Below are 17,830 nucleotides of genomic sequence, written 5' to 3' on the forward strand. Positions count from 1 at the left end.
TAGGTAATGAGTTCACTGAATTGACCTATTAAAAGAAAACTTCTTATGGTAGCTTTACGTACATGTCAAAAGAAGATTCTCTAAGTGAGAGTTGTGTAACTGATCCTTAGACTTGAGACCACCATAAAATTTTATTCACATGAACACATATTTTAGTTCATACTCACTCATGACTAAGTCATGAACAGGGTGTTTCGAATATGGAGGATTGCGTATGAAGGTTGTGAGTTTGATCAATAAAGAATCGAATAGTCTTGGTAAGAGGAGTTATCATCCTAAGCTATCTCATCAAATGATGACTCAGAAAGTCTTTGATTAAAGCACAAGAAGATTAGAAATGATTTCTAATGCTTCTTTAATCGAGTCTTCATTAGCAAGATGAGATCTACATGAATAAGTGTTAGGGTTTGACATAATTTCATATCCATCGCTTATTCAGGATAAATGTTAATTGAAGGATTGAATTGTACAGTAACTTACCATCGAAAGGTATTTTTGAAATTTTTATCGAATTTTATATCTCTTGGGTAGGCATGATGTATTGCTAGATGTCAATCTTGCCTTGTAGGTTTTCATGAATTGAAGAGTTTAATTCATAAGTCAATTAGAAAGAATTCTACTTGGATAACTTAGGTCAGCATGAGATTTCACCTAAATTGATTGGATCGGCTCTAATCTAACTTGATCAACATGCGTCTAGACCTACTATCAGTTGAAGAAAAAATAGATAGTTCAAAGTATGTATTTTTAAAATTTTAAAATAAAATAATAAAAAATTAAATATTTTAATCTTCTAAATATATCTTAGCTCAAATTTAAACTACCATTAAGAATCTATGATATAAAAAATTTACATATAAAATCTGAAATAAAATAGAAAACTGCATCGATCACATCGATGCCCTGAATTTGATCTAACCTTTAGATTATGTCGGTAGAGTTTCGAACTCAACATCTTTTCATGGGTTGATGATCTTCGCTACTGGTAAGCATGGTATGAAGTTTTCACTGATGTCGAGCAACCATATAAGCATCCGACCTCTACGGATGGTCCACACGAAGCCCCTCGGACCGATCAGCCCTTCATGGGAGTGCTAGCTCACGCAGTTAGCTTCTAATGGTAAATCTAACTTGATCTGCTTCTTTAATCATTTTAAACCTTTCTGATGTCGAAGATAAATCAAAGAAGGATGCTGGATAGTGGAGAAAATTTAGATGAAGACTCTCTTCTCTTTGATTTTTTTCTCACCCAAAAATTTAGAATAGTTCTAGGTCTCTCACCCAAGAGGAGAATGGTCTCCTCTTTTATTCACACCAACAAGAAAGGAAACCCACCCAATCCTCACATCCTAAAGAAGTATTTTTGACCCTAATTCTCTCTGGTATCTCGTGGTGAAGAGCTCTCTTCTTTTGGCACACAAATTGTGGCCTTTTTATGGTTGTCGCACAAACCAGATAAAACAGGATAAGGGCTGGATTTTGTTGTAATTCAAACTTTTTTGAATTTCAATTCAACTTTAACATTTTCTCACCCTTATCTAACTTAAAGAGAGACTTACTAGAGAAAATTAGGTATAAAAATCAATTGAAAAGACCTTCTTTTCTCATACACAATAGACCTCTTCAAAAACAGCCAACGTGTGGAAGGATATGGATAAGGTTTTAAGTTAAAATTCAAACTAATTTGAATTCAAATCAAAATAAATCAATTCCTATCCTTAATGGACAACAAAAGAAGGATAATTTTTTAATTTTCTCATATATAAACTAATTTTATACAGGGAGAAAAGGTGTGAGACAATTTAGGTGGCGCAAGGGATAGAGTCCTACTCATTTGGGACTCTAGGGTTCAACTAATTGGATTTCTTTCAAACCCAATCTAATTAGACCCAAATAAAATATGATTAATATAATCTAATTAGACTCTTATAAACTCAATTAAATTTAATTAAATTAATAAACTAATTGAGTCATAAATCCGATCAAATCAGGATCATTTCTTTCAAACCGATTAGGTCATCTCATATCTAATCAGACTTGACCTGATTGAATCAAATTCAATCAGACTTGATTTAGACATTAATACTCAATTAAATTTAGCTAATTAGTAATCTAATCACTAATTAATCCTTCATTAATGATAGAATCCAAATCTAGTGAGATTCTTTTCTAGAGTCCCCATCTAGTGGGACTCTTCAGCAGAGTCCCCATCAAGTGGGACTCTTCACCAGAGTTTCCATTGACCGGGACTCTTCAGATTAGCCAAATGATTAGAGAAGAACTTCTAATGTATGTGATCCTATATTCAAACCCAAGTTGGTAGTACAGAAACTGATTTCTATACCAATCGAAATAACCATCTAGTAATGGTACCCAATGTCCAGATAGGCTGAATGTATGCTAAACAACACTCAAGAACCTATTTGAATATAGTTACCGTATAATTCATCTCTTTGATCCAAATGCTCAAGGTGTTGGGAAATATGTCCCAAAATCCAATCGTCAGCCTATTGACGGTTGAGCAACCTTGTATTGTAATTGATTTGTTAATAAATAAAAAAAATATATTTTTGATATTTTTATCATAAGTTTTCATCTTTTAATGAACTTCGTTGTTGTGATGAAGTCCTTAGGATTATTTAGGTTCGATAAAGAGAGGATTTATCGATTAGTCCTTAAAACTGTTTACGACCAAATGATAGGCTGTTAATAAGGACGACAGCTTCTATCCAGCATAGGTCGCTGTAGGGTATATGGGTTGGTTGTCCTCTTAACCAAAGAGTGTGGAGACACTGGTATGGCATACAGGTGAGATGTAAAGGTACATCATCATTGAATGTGACCAACTCCAGAGCATTCTGCTATCAAGAATATTTCTGATGGGATATAGGTATAAGTGTTCCTTAGACCTGAGATCGCCTCAGTGACTTGCAAGCAACTCACTGTGCTTTGGTACTGGACTAACTGAATTTCTAATTCAGTGATGGAAGGCTTCTGGGCACAGTCAAGTACTTACGAAGTTGGAGTGTTATCAAAATGTGATTGACCACTCCAAGAGTTGGAGAAGAATGAGTTGCTGTATTTCAATTTAGCAAAACCTTGGCCAGGGTAATCCATCAGATGGATTTGATATTTTAAAATACAATGTGGACAACCTGATCCGAGTTGATAGTGGAACTCTGAGGTGTCCTATGAGCATTTTGGTCAAGAAGATGAATTATATGGAAACTATATCCGCATGGATTCTAAGGATATTGTTCTACACATTCGAACTATCCGACCGTCGGGTACCATTGCTCGATGATCACTTTGGATTGGTACAAAAATTTATTCCTATGCTACCAGCTTAGGATCATAACTATGAGGTCACACACATTAGAGTTCATGATCTGATCGGATGGTTGATCAACGATTAAGAATCGTTCTAGGGTTAAACGATCAATACGATTGATATTTAACCTAGTGCAAGTGTTGCAAGAGAATCGATTAGCAATTCGATTGCTAATTGGCTTAATTTGATTAAGCCAATAGACTGAGATTAAGTCTAATTGAATATGATTTAATTAAATTTTGTTTGAACTTGATTGGATCAAGTCCAATTCATTTATTGGATAAGTCAAGTGCAAGGAAAAAACTAGTCCTAGTCGAATGAGGACTTGGGTCAACCTAATTTCTAATTCAATTAGAAAATTAAATTAGATTTAAATCTAATTTAATCTGATTAAATTAGATTTTCAATTAAGATAATACCTATTTTAATTAGGTTGATTTAGTTTTGGTTTGATTTGGTTTGAGAAACCAAATTTGAACAAGTCATAGATTGAATCCTAGTAAGACTAGGATTCCACCTTGCGCCACCTTAGTCCCCCATGCCCACTCTCTCTTATTTTACGCGACAAAATCTTCTCTCCCATCCTTCACGCATGCCCAAAGATTTCCACTCTTTCTCTCTTACATGGAATGTGGTTGTGGACCAAGTCAAAGTAGGAATTAGTTTGGATTTCAAATTCTATGAGATAGAATTTTAGGAAACCAAAACTCTTTTCTTATGGCACTGATTTTATCCAGATTTTTTTTTAGATTTTTATGACTTTTATGGCATATTTTGTGCACCCTTTTCTAGTGGTCCATGATAGAAAAAGGAGGGGGCACCAAAGAGTTGGGCACCACTTGTCTTGCCCTGTTTGGATTTTTCTTGACTAGGTATTTGACCCAGACAAGGATTCTTCATATCTCATTATTTAAGATGAATTTTTTCTTAAAGTTTTTGTAAATTATATGACATTAAGAGACCTTTGGGGTATGTAAAAATTAGAGATTAAGAGTGTTGGGGTGTGGAGATAAATAGACACAAAACTAAGTGTGTGGGTTAAAGCAAAGAGAAGAAGAAGAGGGTCTTCTTCTAGGGTTACTGTGTTCACCTCTTTCCTTCCTCAATCTATGAGTTTTCTAAGAGTGTCTCACATCTAAAACTCTTTATCCTACTTCTCATCTTTAAAAGAGTCTAAATTAAGAAGAACGAGGCATCTGATCGACCATCGAAGAAGGATCAGCACAATACTAGCATACTGTGCTGATTTTCTGGATCAGGACTTCTGATCATGATTCATGGGCTCATGTGGACGACTCCTAGAGGCCAGACGTATGTGTGGCTCACAATATCATCCTCAATTCTGGATCAGCAAAGTTAGAACATCTAACTTGCAAGGTAATAGATCTGATCTATTATATTTTACATACATTAGATGTAGCATAGAAACATGTTGATATGATCAACATGTAGATCTTGCTCTTTATATTTTAATTTTTGATTTAATATCATGTAATAATCATGTAATAAGATCTTAGATCTAGAGATTCTCTAGTTTTATAAGATAAATTTTGATTTATTTTAGTTTTTCACTGCCTAATCTTGAAAAAGTTTCAAGATCTAACCCTGAAACCCTCGATCTGGTTCCTTCAATTGGTATCAGAGCCTAGGTTGTTTATTACATGATTATTTATACATACTTAGATTATTTCTTAAATTAGATCTAATTTATAATCTGATTGTTAAATCTGAAATTAAAATTTTTAGATCAATCATGAACTGTAGGTTATCCTGTTGTAAGGTTTACCTCTTATAGTGCAAAGGTTGTCCTAGTTCGTATAGATCTATCTTTAATCATAAATTTGTTAGATGTGATCTAGATTAAATTTATGATTTATTAGATTTAAAAAAATTTTAAATCTAAAATAAAATCTCTTAGTTAATAATTCTCATACAAAGAACCATCATATATTTGTCTGAAAAATTTGTGCAGTTTAAAATTAAAATTATTTCAATTACATGAACCTGTTTTGATTATGAATCAAACATGCAACTTGGTTGGTAGAATCATGTTGTAAAAATATTTTACAAACATGAAAATTATTTTCGAAAAGCCGAACCCCAACCCTTAGTCCAAAACTTAATTGAGAATTAAGAAGTTGTTTGATTAGGTTCTAGGATTGTGAATTGAAGAACCTAAGACACAAACCATAACACATTGGGTTAATGGGTTAGTGGAAATTAGGTCCATTAATTAGGTTAGACCTAAGGTTAGATTAAAGATTGACTTAATTAGAGAATTGACTAAATCTAATCAATTATTATCCTAGATTAGGTCAAGGATTCTTTGATCAATAGTTGTAGTTGGTCAAGTCCATGTCTTTAACGAGAACTAAATGGACTTGATTCTTGGCAAGCGGTCTAGCACGAACTGTTAGGGTGATCTAATCGAAACTAATTAAACCAGTTGGTGTCTAAGGTAAACCAGACCGGTGGTTTTTAATTGGCAGCCCACTTACCTGATCATTTCTGATGGTGTCTAAGGCAAGCTTTGGCAGACCCTCCCACCGATCGAACTTACTTGGCCTTTTGGTGAAATTATATTTTGATCAGATCACTTGACTATTCGAGCTGACCTATGTCAGTTAGGTAAATCAGTATGACTGATTTAGGTGCTCCTAGACTAGCCCTTTTGATGGTCCCCCTTAAGCTGACTTGGTGAAGCCAGTGGGAGGATCATGATAAGCTGGTTCATCTGACCTCCTCCTCTAAATCAATTAAATCTTCTAAAATTATTAGGTTCTTAAAATAAAATAGTTATGGTGATAACTAGATCATAGCCTCCCATTAAGTGGATGATAATGGGAACTAGATCATAGCCTCCCATTAAGTGGATGATAATGGGCCATTAGTTGGATAATCATTGGAGGCCCAAAGGCCTAGTGCTTATCGGCTGATGGAATTGTAATTCATAATATGATTTCTTGACTACATCTTTCTAAATGGTGGTTAGGTTAGCCAACCAAAGTTGGGCCTAATCATTCATTGGCTAAATGGGCCAAGATGGTCATGTTAATGGTTGGACCTAACCAGACCTTTTCAGTGGAGGCCAAAGCCTACTAATTAGGGATTGGGGTAAAATTAAAATTACTAAAAATTATTTAAAGAAATAATTGGTTATGAACCTACCCTTAGATGTACATGGGTTGATCAACCAAAGTTGGGCTTATGTGCAGTCTAAGTAGATTCTAGTACCCACTAAGAAATTAGGATAATTTCTCAAATTGGAGGTAGAGGCTACCAACTCGGATAAAATAGTGGGAGAAACCTTTTGATTAAAGTCCAAATCTTTAGGTTTAATGAATTAATTACTAATTAGATTATGATTTTCCTTTATATAGATATGGCCACTTCCCTATCACTCTGATCATTGTTGGACAATGATAAGTTGGTGGGATCCAACTTCGGTAGTTGGTATCAAAAGTTGAAGATAGTCTTGGAGCATGAACGGATCCTATATGTGATAACGGATCCTGCACCTAAGGAGCCAGCTACCAATGCATGTGGAACAGTCAGAGACACTTACTAGAAGTGGCTCAGTGATCGGATCATAGTGCGCAGTATCATGCTGGCTGCCATGAGCAACAAGTTCAGTCACAGATTTGAGACGGCTCAGCCAAAGGACATGCTTCAAGTGTTGGAGGATGCCTTTGGCACACTCGATGACGTGAAGAGGCATAAGACTAGTTGTGCCATCTTCAACGCCAAAATACGGGATGGTGACTCTATCACTGATCATGTATTGTACATGATCGAGCTGATAGAGCGTTTGAGCAAGCTCGACTTTTCCTTGCATGAGCAACTTAGGAAAGATGCAATATTGAACTCGCTGCCCAAGTCTTATCTCCCATTCCTCACTCATTATAAAATGACAAAGCTTGAAGTAAACTACCACAGATTACTGAGGTTGCTTCAGAACTTTAAGAAGGATCACCAACTCCTCAAGGAGTTGGTGAACTTAGTGGGAGGTTCGTCTTCTGGTTCTCGACTCTTTGAGAAAGGGAAAAAGAACAAGAAGAAGAAAGTGAAGAAGGTGCAAGTTCAGGCTAGGACATCAGTGCAGGGCCAGACCAGAAGATCAAGCCCAATAAGAGTCAAGCTGAATGCTTCTTTTGCAAGAAGCGAGGGTACTGGAAGAGGAACTGTCCTCAGTACATTGCCTCTTTGGATCCAAACAGGCAGAAAAAGAAGCATGCTATTGCTGGACAAGGTATTTATATGATAACTCCTTACAATTTCTTTATTTGTGATATAACTGATTGGGTATTGAATATCGATAGCCCTTACCATATTTGTAATTCGTTGCAGGGGTTGCAGGTCAGTAGGAGATTCGAGTAAGACGAGAGGTTCCTAAACATTGGAGATGGAAGATCAGTTTCAGTTCTAGCATTAAGAATCTTGAAACTTGTATTTGAGTCCCATACCATTGTTCTTAATGATTGTCATTTCATTCCCAGTTTCTTTTTAAATGTTATTTCTGTAGGTCTTCTGGCTAAAAAATGATTATGAAATTTCAATAAAAAAATAAGTTTGTAATATCATTATGAATTGTGTTACTATTTTTTGTGGACATTTGAACAATGGTGTGTATATGGTATCACAATCTGTTAACGTAGTCTATTCTACAGGAAAGCACCCTAGATTAGATAGTGTATCAGATATCTACTTGTGGCACTGTAGGCTAGGTCATATAAACAAGAATAGGATAAACAGGTTGACTCAAGAGAGAATCCTCAAAGTCAATGATTGTGAATCACTTCCAACCTGTGAGTCCTGTCTTCTTAGTAAAATGACCAAGTTACTTTTTACTGAAAAAAGTGAGAGAGCTACTGAGCTCTTGGGCCTAGTACATACTGATGTATACGGGCCCATGAGCACAAGTGCTAGAGGTGGATATTTCTACTTCATCACTTTCATGGATGATCTATCCAGATATGAATATGTCTATTTGATGAAACATAAGTCAGATTCATTTGACATGTTCAAACGATTTCGAAGTGAAGTAGAAAAATAAACTGGAAAGAGTATTAAAACTCTTCGATCTGACCGAAGAGGAAAATATCTTTCTGGTGAGTTTCTCACATATCTAGGAGAGAATGGGATTCTCTCCCAATGAACTCCTCTAGGAACACCACAGCATAATGGTGTGTCTGAAAGGAAAAATCAGACTTTGTTAGACATGGTCCGATTCATGATAGGTTTTGCCAGCTTGCCGATATCCTTCTGGGGATATGCACTCGAATCGACCTGTTATCTATTAAATAGGGTTCCAAATAAGTCTGTAGTTAAGATTCCATATGAGATATGGACAGGGTGTAAGCCAGTACTTTCACATCTTAGGGTTTGGGGGTGCCCGATCTATGTCAAACGGTTAGTTACGGATAAACTTGGACTTAGGTCTGACAAATGCACATTCATAGGATACCCCAAAGAGACCAAAGGATATTTTTTCTACCATGCTGATGAAGAAAAGGTATTCGTCAGCCTTAAGGCAACCTTTTTAGAAAAGGAGTTCTTTGGTGAAGGAACCGTTGCCTCTAAGGTTGAACTTGATGAAGTTCAACAGGTAGAAGGACCAACACCAATAGCTGAACCTGAGTCGGATTTGATTAGATCAGATCCAGAGCCCAATGTACCTGCATCATGAAGATGATCCAATAGAGTACCGCATCAGCCAGATAGATACTATGGTTTCTTGGTCCGAGATAGAGATCTCATCGAACTCGATGAGAACGATGAGGATCCGACCACCTATATGGATGCAATGCAGAGACCTAATTTTGAGAAATGGCTTAAAGCCATGAAATTTGAAATGGAGTCCATGAAGGTCAATGATGTATGGATATTAGTTGACCCACCTAAAGGGATTAAACCCATTGGGTGTAAATGGGTCTTCAAAATAAAGAGGGGCGCAAATGGAAAGGTGGAGACCTATAAAGCCCGTCTGGTTACCAAGGAGTATCGTCAACATTATGATATTGACTATAATGAGACGTTCTTCCCTGTGGTAATGTTCAAATCCATTCGGATAATGCTTGCAATAGCTGTCCATCTGGATTATGAGATCTGACAGATAGATATAAAGACAGCTTTTCTGAATGGAGAGCTAACCAAAGAGGTGTATATGATACAACCTGAGGGGTTTACATCCACAGATGAGTCCAAGGTGTGCAAGCTTCAGAGATCCATTTATGGATTGAAGCAAGCTTCTCGGAGTTGGAACATGCATTTTGATAAGGTGATCAAAACGTATAGCTTTATTAAGAATGGAGAAGAGCCCTGCATCTATAAATGGGTAAATGGTCCAGTTGTGGTATTTCTTATCTTATACGTGGATGATATTCTCTTAATCGGGAATGACATCCCCGCACTATAGGGAATAAAAGTTTGGTTGTCATCACAGTTCTCCATGAAGGACTTGGGTGAAGCATCCTACATCCTATGGATAAAAATCTATAGGGATAGATCTAAAAGGATGCTTGGATTATCCCAGTCCATGTGCATAGATACTGTGCTAAAGAGGTTCAGCATGAAGAATTTCAAGAAGGGCTATCTACTGATAGGCCATGAAATTTCTCTCTCTAAGAAGGATTGTCCGACAACTCCTGAAGAGAGAGAGTGTATGAGTAGAGTCCCATATGCTTTGACTGTGGGATCTATCATGTACGCCATGATATGTACAAGACCAGATGTGGCATACTCACTAGAAGTAGTGAGTAGATACCAATCTAATTTTGAAGAAAACCACTGAAAAGTGGTTAAAACCATCCTTAAGTATTTGAGAAATACTAAGGACCAATGGTTGGTTTATGGCGAGTCAGATCTGAAATTTGTGGGGTTTATAGACTCCAGCTTTCAATCTGACCATGATGACAGCAGAAGTGTGTCGGGTTATATCTTTATTCTGAATGGTGGAGCCATCTACTGGAAGAGTTCCAAGTAGCATACTATGGCAGACTCTATTTTTGAGGTGGAGTACATCGCAGCATCGGATGCCGCGAAGGAAGCTGTGTGGCTGAGAAAATTCATCATCGAGCTCGGAGTAGCATCCTTCCTCGATGGTCCGGTCCTGCTCTACTACGACAGCACTGGTGCTATAGCTCAGGCGAAGGAACCCAAAGCACACCAACAGACGAAGCATATTTTGGACCGCTTTCACCTAGTCTGAGAAATCATGGATCGAGGTGACGTCGACCTTCAGAAGATCGATAAAAAGGAGAACCTGACCGACCCCTTCACTAAAGCCCTAGCAATAAAGGAGTTCGACAACCACAAGTCGAAGATGGGTATTAGATACTGTGCCGAGTGGCTTTAGGATAAGTGGAAGTTGTTGGAAAATATGTCTCAAAAGCCAATCGTCAGCCTGTTGACGGTTGAGCAACCTTGTATTGTCATTGATTTGTTAATAAATAAAATATATTTTTGACATTTTCATCATAAATTTTCATCTTCTAATGAACTCTGTTGTTGTAATGAATCTTTAGGACTATTTAGATTCAATTAAGAGAGAATTTATCGATTGGTCCTTAAAACTGTTCACGACTCAATGATAGGCTGTTTATAAGGATGACAGCTTCTATCGAGCATAGGTTGCTGTAGGTCATATGGGTTGGTTGTCCTCTTTAACCAAGGAGTGTAGAGACATTGGTATGGCATACAGATGAGATGTAAGGGTACATCATCATTGAACGTGACTAACTCCAGAGCATTCTACTGTCGAGAATGTCTCTGATGGGATATAGGTATAAGTGTCCCTTAGACCTGAGATTACCTTAGTGACTTGCAAGCAACTCACTATACTTTGGTACTAGACTAACTAAATTTGTAATTCAGTGATGGAAGGCTTCTGGGCACAGTCAAGTACTTGCGAAGTCGGAGTGTGATCAAGATGGGATTGACCACTCCAAAAGTTGGAGAAGAATGAGTCGCTGTATTTCAATTTAGCAAAATCTTGGTCAGGATAATCCATCAGATGGATTTGATATTTTAAAATACAATGTGGACAACCTAATCAGAGTTGACAGTTGAACTCTGAGGTGTCCTATGAGCATTTTGGTCAAGGAGATGAATTATATGGAAACTATATCCATATGGGTTCTAAGGATGTTGTTTTACACATTCGACCTATTCGACCATTGGGTATCATTGCTAGATGGTCACTTCGATTGATATAAAAATTTATTCTTATACTATCAACTTAGATTCGGACCTATGAGGTCACACACATTAGAGTTCACGATCCGATTGGATGGTTGATCAACGATTAAGAATAGTTCTAGGGTTAAACGATCAATACGATTGACATTTAACCTAGTGTAAGTGTTGCAGGAGGATCGATTAGCAATTTGATTCTTAATTGACTTAATTTGATTAAGCCAATGAGTTGAGATTAAGTTTAATTGAATATAATTTAATTAGATTTGGTTTGGGCTTGATTGGATCAAGTCTAATTGGTTTATTGGATAAGCCAAGTGCAAGGAAAAACTAGTCCTAGTCCAATTAGGACTTGGGTCAATCTAATTTTTAATTCGATTAAAAAATTAAATTAGATTTAAATCTAATTTAATCTGATTAAATTAGATTCTTAATTATGCTAAGACCTATTTTAATTAGGTTGATTTGGTTTTGGTTTCATTTGGTTTGAGAAACCAAATTTGAACAAGTCATAGATTGAATCCTAGTAAGACTAGGATTCCACCTTGCGCCACCTTAGCCCCCCATGCCCACTCTCTCTTATTTTGTGTGATAAAATCTTCTCTCCCAGGCCTTCACATATGCCCAAAGCTTTCCACTCTTTCTCTCTTACATGGAATGTGGTTGTGGACCAAGTCAAAGTAGGAATTAGTTTGGATTTCAAATTCTATGAGATAGAATTTTAGAAAATCAAATCTCTTTCCTTATGGCACTAATTTTATCCAGATTTTTTTTAAAATTTTCATAGATTTTATAGAATATATTGTGTGCCCTTTGCTGGTGGTCCATGGTAGAAAAAGGAGGGGGCGCCCAAGAGTTGGGCACCACTTGTCTTGCCCTATTTGGATTTTTCTTGACTAGGTATTTGACCTAGACAAGGATTCTTCATATCTCATTATTTAAGATAAATTTCTTCTTAAAATTTTTGTAGATTATAGAGCATTGAGAGACATTTGGGGTGTGTTAAAATCAGGGAGAAAGAGTGTTGGGGCGTGGAGATATAATAGACACAAAACTAAGTGTCTAGGTTAAAGCAAAGAGAAGAAGAAGAGGGTCTTCTTCTTGGGTTGCTGTGTTCATCTCTTTCCTTCCTCCATCTGTGAGTCTTCTGAGAGTGTCTCACATCTAAAACACCTTCTCCTACTTCTCATCTTTGGAAGAGTCCAAATCAAGAAGAAGGAGGCATCTGATCGACCATCGAAGAAAGATCAGCACAGTATTACCATACTATGCTGATTTCCTAGACCAGGACTTCTGATCATGATTCGTGAGCTCGTGTGGATGACTTCTAGAGGCCGGACGCATGTGCGGCTTACAACATCATCCTCAAGCCTGGATTAGTAAAGTTAGAACGTCTAACTTGCTAGGTAATAGATCTGATCTATTATATTTTATATACATTAGATGTAGCATAAAAACATGTTGATATGATCAACATGTAGTTCTTAATCTTTATATTTTAATTTTTGATTTAATACTATATAATAATCATGTAATAGGATCTTAGATCTAGGGATTCTCTAGTTTTATAAGATAAATTTTGATTTATTTTAGTCTTCCGTTGCTTGATCTTGAAAAGGTTTCAAGATCTAACCCTGAAACCCTAGATCTGGTTCCTTCACAAGGTGACCTAGGGTTTAACTGCCCACCCTGATATAGTCATCCATATTGTATTTTAATTTTCAAAATCTATCACATAGATTATCCCGACCAAGTTTTTACTAAATTGAAACACACGGATACATTAACTCCTACTATTTGGAGGGGTCAATTCCATCTTACTCACATACCGACTTCATAAGTACTTGACTACGCTCAGAAACCTTTTATCGCTGAATTAAAAATTTAGATAGTCTGGCACCAAAGCATAGTGAGTTGCTTGCAAGTTACCATGGTGATCTCAGGTCGGAGAGATGTTTATACTTATATCCCTTTGGCGTGACTCTTGACAGTAGAGTGCTTCAGAGTTAGTCACGTTCAGTGAAATGTACTCCTATATTTCACCTGCATGCCATACTAGCATCTCCACGCTCCTTGATTAAGAGAATAACCAACCTATATAGCACACAATGACCTACACTTGATATGTCTATCATCCTAGTAATAGCATATCATTTGGTCACGAACTCATTTAAGGACTAAATGATATATCCCTCTTATATTGAATCAAATAGTCCTAAGAACTTCATCACATAACAGGAGTTCAAAATGAGATGTACACAGTGATGAAAAACTAAATAATATTTATTAATTTAATAATTTATATACAATTATAATGATAAGCAGAACCGTCAACAAACTAACGATTGGCTTTGGGATACAATTCTCAACAACTCCAACTTAGACTAAAGCCAATCGGTGCAGTATCGCATATCCATCTTTGATTGTAATCTTCGAACTCCTTGATGTCGAGGGTTTTAGAAAATGAATCGGTCAGGTTCTCCTTTCCATGTATCTTCTGAAGCTCGACGTCACTTCGATCCATGATCTCTCGGACTAGGTGGTAGTGATGCAAAATGTGCTTGGTCGCTGATATGACTTCGATTCCTTCACTTGAGCAATGGCACTAGTACTGTCGCAGTACAACAAGATGGGGCCACAAAGGGAGGGTGCCACTCCGAGCTTGTTGATGAACTTTCATAGCTACACAGCTTCCTTCACAGCATCAGATGTCGCAATATATTCTGCTTCACAAGTTAAGTCGGCCACAGTGTGCTGCTTGAAACTTTTTCAGTAGATTGCTCCACCGTTCAGGATATAAATATATTCTGACACGCTCTTGCTATCGCCATGATCCGGCTGAAAATTGGAGTCTGTAAATCCCACAATTTTAAAGTCATATTCTCCATAGATAAGCCACTGATCCTTAGTATTTCTAAAATACTTAAAGATGGTCTTTACGACCTTCCAGTGATTCTCACCTAGATCGGACTGCTCACTATTCCTAATGAGTATGCCATTTCCGATCGTGTACATATGATGGCACATATAATAGATCCCACTATCAAAGCATATAGAATTCTATTCATACGCTCTCTCTCTTGAGGAGTTGTTAGACAATCACTCTTCGAGAGAGAAATTCCTTGACCTATCGGAAGATAGCCTTTCTTAAAATTCTTCATGCTGAACCTTTTCAGCACAGTATCAATATACGTCGACTGGGATAATCTAAGCAACCTTTTAGATCTATCTCTATAGATCTTCATCTCAAGGACGAAGGATGTTTCTCCTAAGTCTTTCATGAAGAACTGTGATGACAATCAAACTTTTATTTCCTATAATGCAGGGATGTCATTTTCGATTAAGAGAATGTTATCGACATACCAAACAAGAAATACTACCATAGAGTTATTAACCCATTTGTATATGCAGGATTCCTCTCCATTCTTAATGAAGCCATATGTTTTGATCACTTTATCAAAATGCATATTCCAACTCTGAGATACCTGCTCAAGTCCATAGATGGACCTTTGAAGCTTGCACACCTTAGATTCATCTGTAGATATAAAATCTTCAAGTTGTATCATATACACCTCTACTTCTAGCTCTCCATTTAAGAAGGCTGTTTTCACATCTATTTATCAGATTTCATAATCCAAATGTACTGCTATCGCAAGCATAATCCGAATAGACTTGAGCATTGCCACAGGAGAAAACGTCTCATCATAGTCAATACCATAATGTTGATGGTAACTCTTGGTAACTAGACGGGCTTTATAGGTCTCCACCTTTCTGTCTATGCTCCTCTTCTTTTTGAAGATCCACTTACACCCTATGGGTTTTATCCCTTCAGGTGGGTCAACCAATATCCATATATTATTGATTTTTTTGGACTCTATTTCGAATTTCATAGCTTCCAGCCACTTATCGGAGTCAGACTCTGCATCGCATCCATATAGGTAATCGGATCCTCATTGTTCTCATCGAGTTCAGCTAGATCCCCATTCCAGACTAAGAAATCATAGTATCTATCCAGTTGATACGGTACTCTATTGGATCTCCTTAAAGATGTTTTTACAATAGGTTTTGAATTTGATCTAATCAAGTCCGACTCTATGAGTTTACTAGATTGTGTCGGTTCTTCTACCAATCAAACTTCATCAAGTTCAATCTTTGAGATATTAGTTCCTTCACCAAGGCACTCTTTTTTTAAGAAGACAGCCCTATTACTGATGAACACCTTCTGTTCGTCAGCAAAGTAGAAGTAATATCCCTTGGTCTCTTTTGGATACCCTATAAATAGACATTTGTCAGACCTAGGTCCAAGCTTGTCAGTTTCAAATGTTTGACATAAGTTGGACATCCCCAAACCCTTAGGTGAGAGAGTGCTGGCTTATGTCCTGTCCACATCTCATGTGGTATTTTTCTTATAGATTTACTCAGAACTTTATTTAAAATATAACAAGCTAACTCGAGTACATATGCTCAAAAAGAAATCGACCGACTTGCAAAGCCCATTATGGATCGAATCATGTCTAACAGGATTTGATTCTTCTTTTTCGATACACCATTATGCTGTGGTGTTCCAGGAGAGATCCATTGTGAGAGAATCCCATTCTCTTCTACGTATGTCAAAAACTCACTAGAGAGGTATTCTCCTCCTCGATCAAATCGAAGAGTTTTAATACTCTTTTCAGTTTATTTCTCTACTTCATTACGGAATCATTTGAATATTTTAAATGATTATGACTTATGTATCATTAAGTAGACGTGCCCATACCTCGATAGGTCATCTGTAAATTTAATAAAATAATAATATCCACCTCTAGCACTAGTGTTCATAGGTCCACATACATCAGTATGTATCAGACTTAGAACTTCACTGGCTCGCTCATTTTTTTTAGTAAAAGGTGATTTGATCATTTTTCCAAGAAGACAGGACTCACAGGTTGGGAGTGATTCAGAATCACTGACTTTGAGGATTCTCTCTTGTGTCAACTTGTTTATTCTGTTTTTATTAACATGACCTAACCTACAATGCCAAAGGTAGATATTGGAGACATCACCAATTCTAGGGCTTTTGTTAGATGTGTACATTACACTAATAGGTTGTGATAATATGTAAATACCATTGTTCAGTTGTCCATTTATCATATTAACACCATTCATAATGATATTAAAATTATTTTTTTATTAAAATTTCATAATCATACATGGCCAAAAGGCCTACAGAAATAATATTCTATAAAAAGAAAGGACAAAAGTGACATTCACTTACAATAATTATATTAGACTTGAATACAAGCTTAATAGTCCCTAATGCTAGAACTGAAACTGATCTTCCATCTCCAACATTAAAATATTTTTGCCTTCTTCAAATCTCCTACTAACCTACAGACCCTGCAATGAATTGCAATATTAAAAGGGCTTTCAGTATCTAATACCCAGGAAGTGGAATCACAAATTGAGAAATTATAAGATGTTATCATATAACTACCTTGTCCAGCAACAACTTGCTTCTTGCTCAATCTGTTCGGATCCAGGGAGGCAATGTATTGAGGATAATTCCTTTTGCAATGCCCCAACTTCTTACAGTAGAAGCATTCTGCCTAACTCTAGTCAGACTTGAGTTTCTTGGTTTGACTGGGCATGGGTGCCCCAGCACTTTGCACCCTTTTCTTGTTCTTCTTGTTTTTCTTTTTTTTTCTTAAAAGATTGACGTCCAAAAGAAGACCCTCCTACAATATTCACCGATGCTTTTTGGAGCTGGTGATCCTTCTCAAAATTTTGCAGTAACCCAAGCAAACCGTGGCAGGCTTTATCATTCAAAAATGAGTAAGAAAAAGGAGGTAGGACTTAAACAGAGAGTTTAGAATAGCATCTTTTTCCAACTGCTCATGCAGGAAAAAGTCGAGCTTGCTTAGGCGCTTAATCATCTCGATCATGTATAATACATGATCAGTGACTGATGCTCCTTCCCTCATTCGAGTATTGAAGATGGCATAACTAGTCTTATACCTCTCAATGTCATCGTGTGTGCCAAAGGATTCATTCAATATTTGCAATATATCCTGTGACTGAGCATTCTTGAAACGATGACTAAACTCATCATTCATCACCGCCAGCATAATACAACGAACTATAGTTTAGTCGTTGAGCCACTTCTGATAAGTATCTCTGATCGTGCTACACACATTTGGGTGTCGGATCTGTCAATACATACAAGATCTATTCATACTTTAGGACTATTTTGAGCTTTTGATACCAGCTATTAAAATTTGGTCCCATCAATTTATCACTATTTAATAGTGATCGAAGTGACAAGGT

This window comes from Elaeis guineensis, chromosome 5 (assembly GCF_000442705.2).
Source record: "Elaeis guineensis isolate ETL-2024a chromosome 5, EG11, whole genome shotgun sequence".
NCBI classification, from domain to species: Eukaryota; Viridiplantae; Streptophyta; class Magnoliopsida; order Arecales; family Arecaceae; genus Elaeis; species Elaeis guineensis.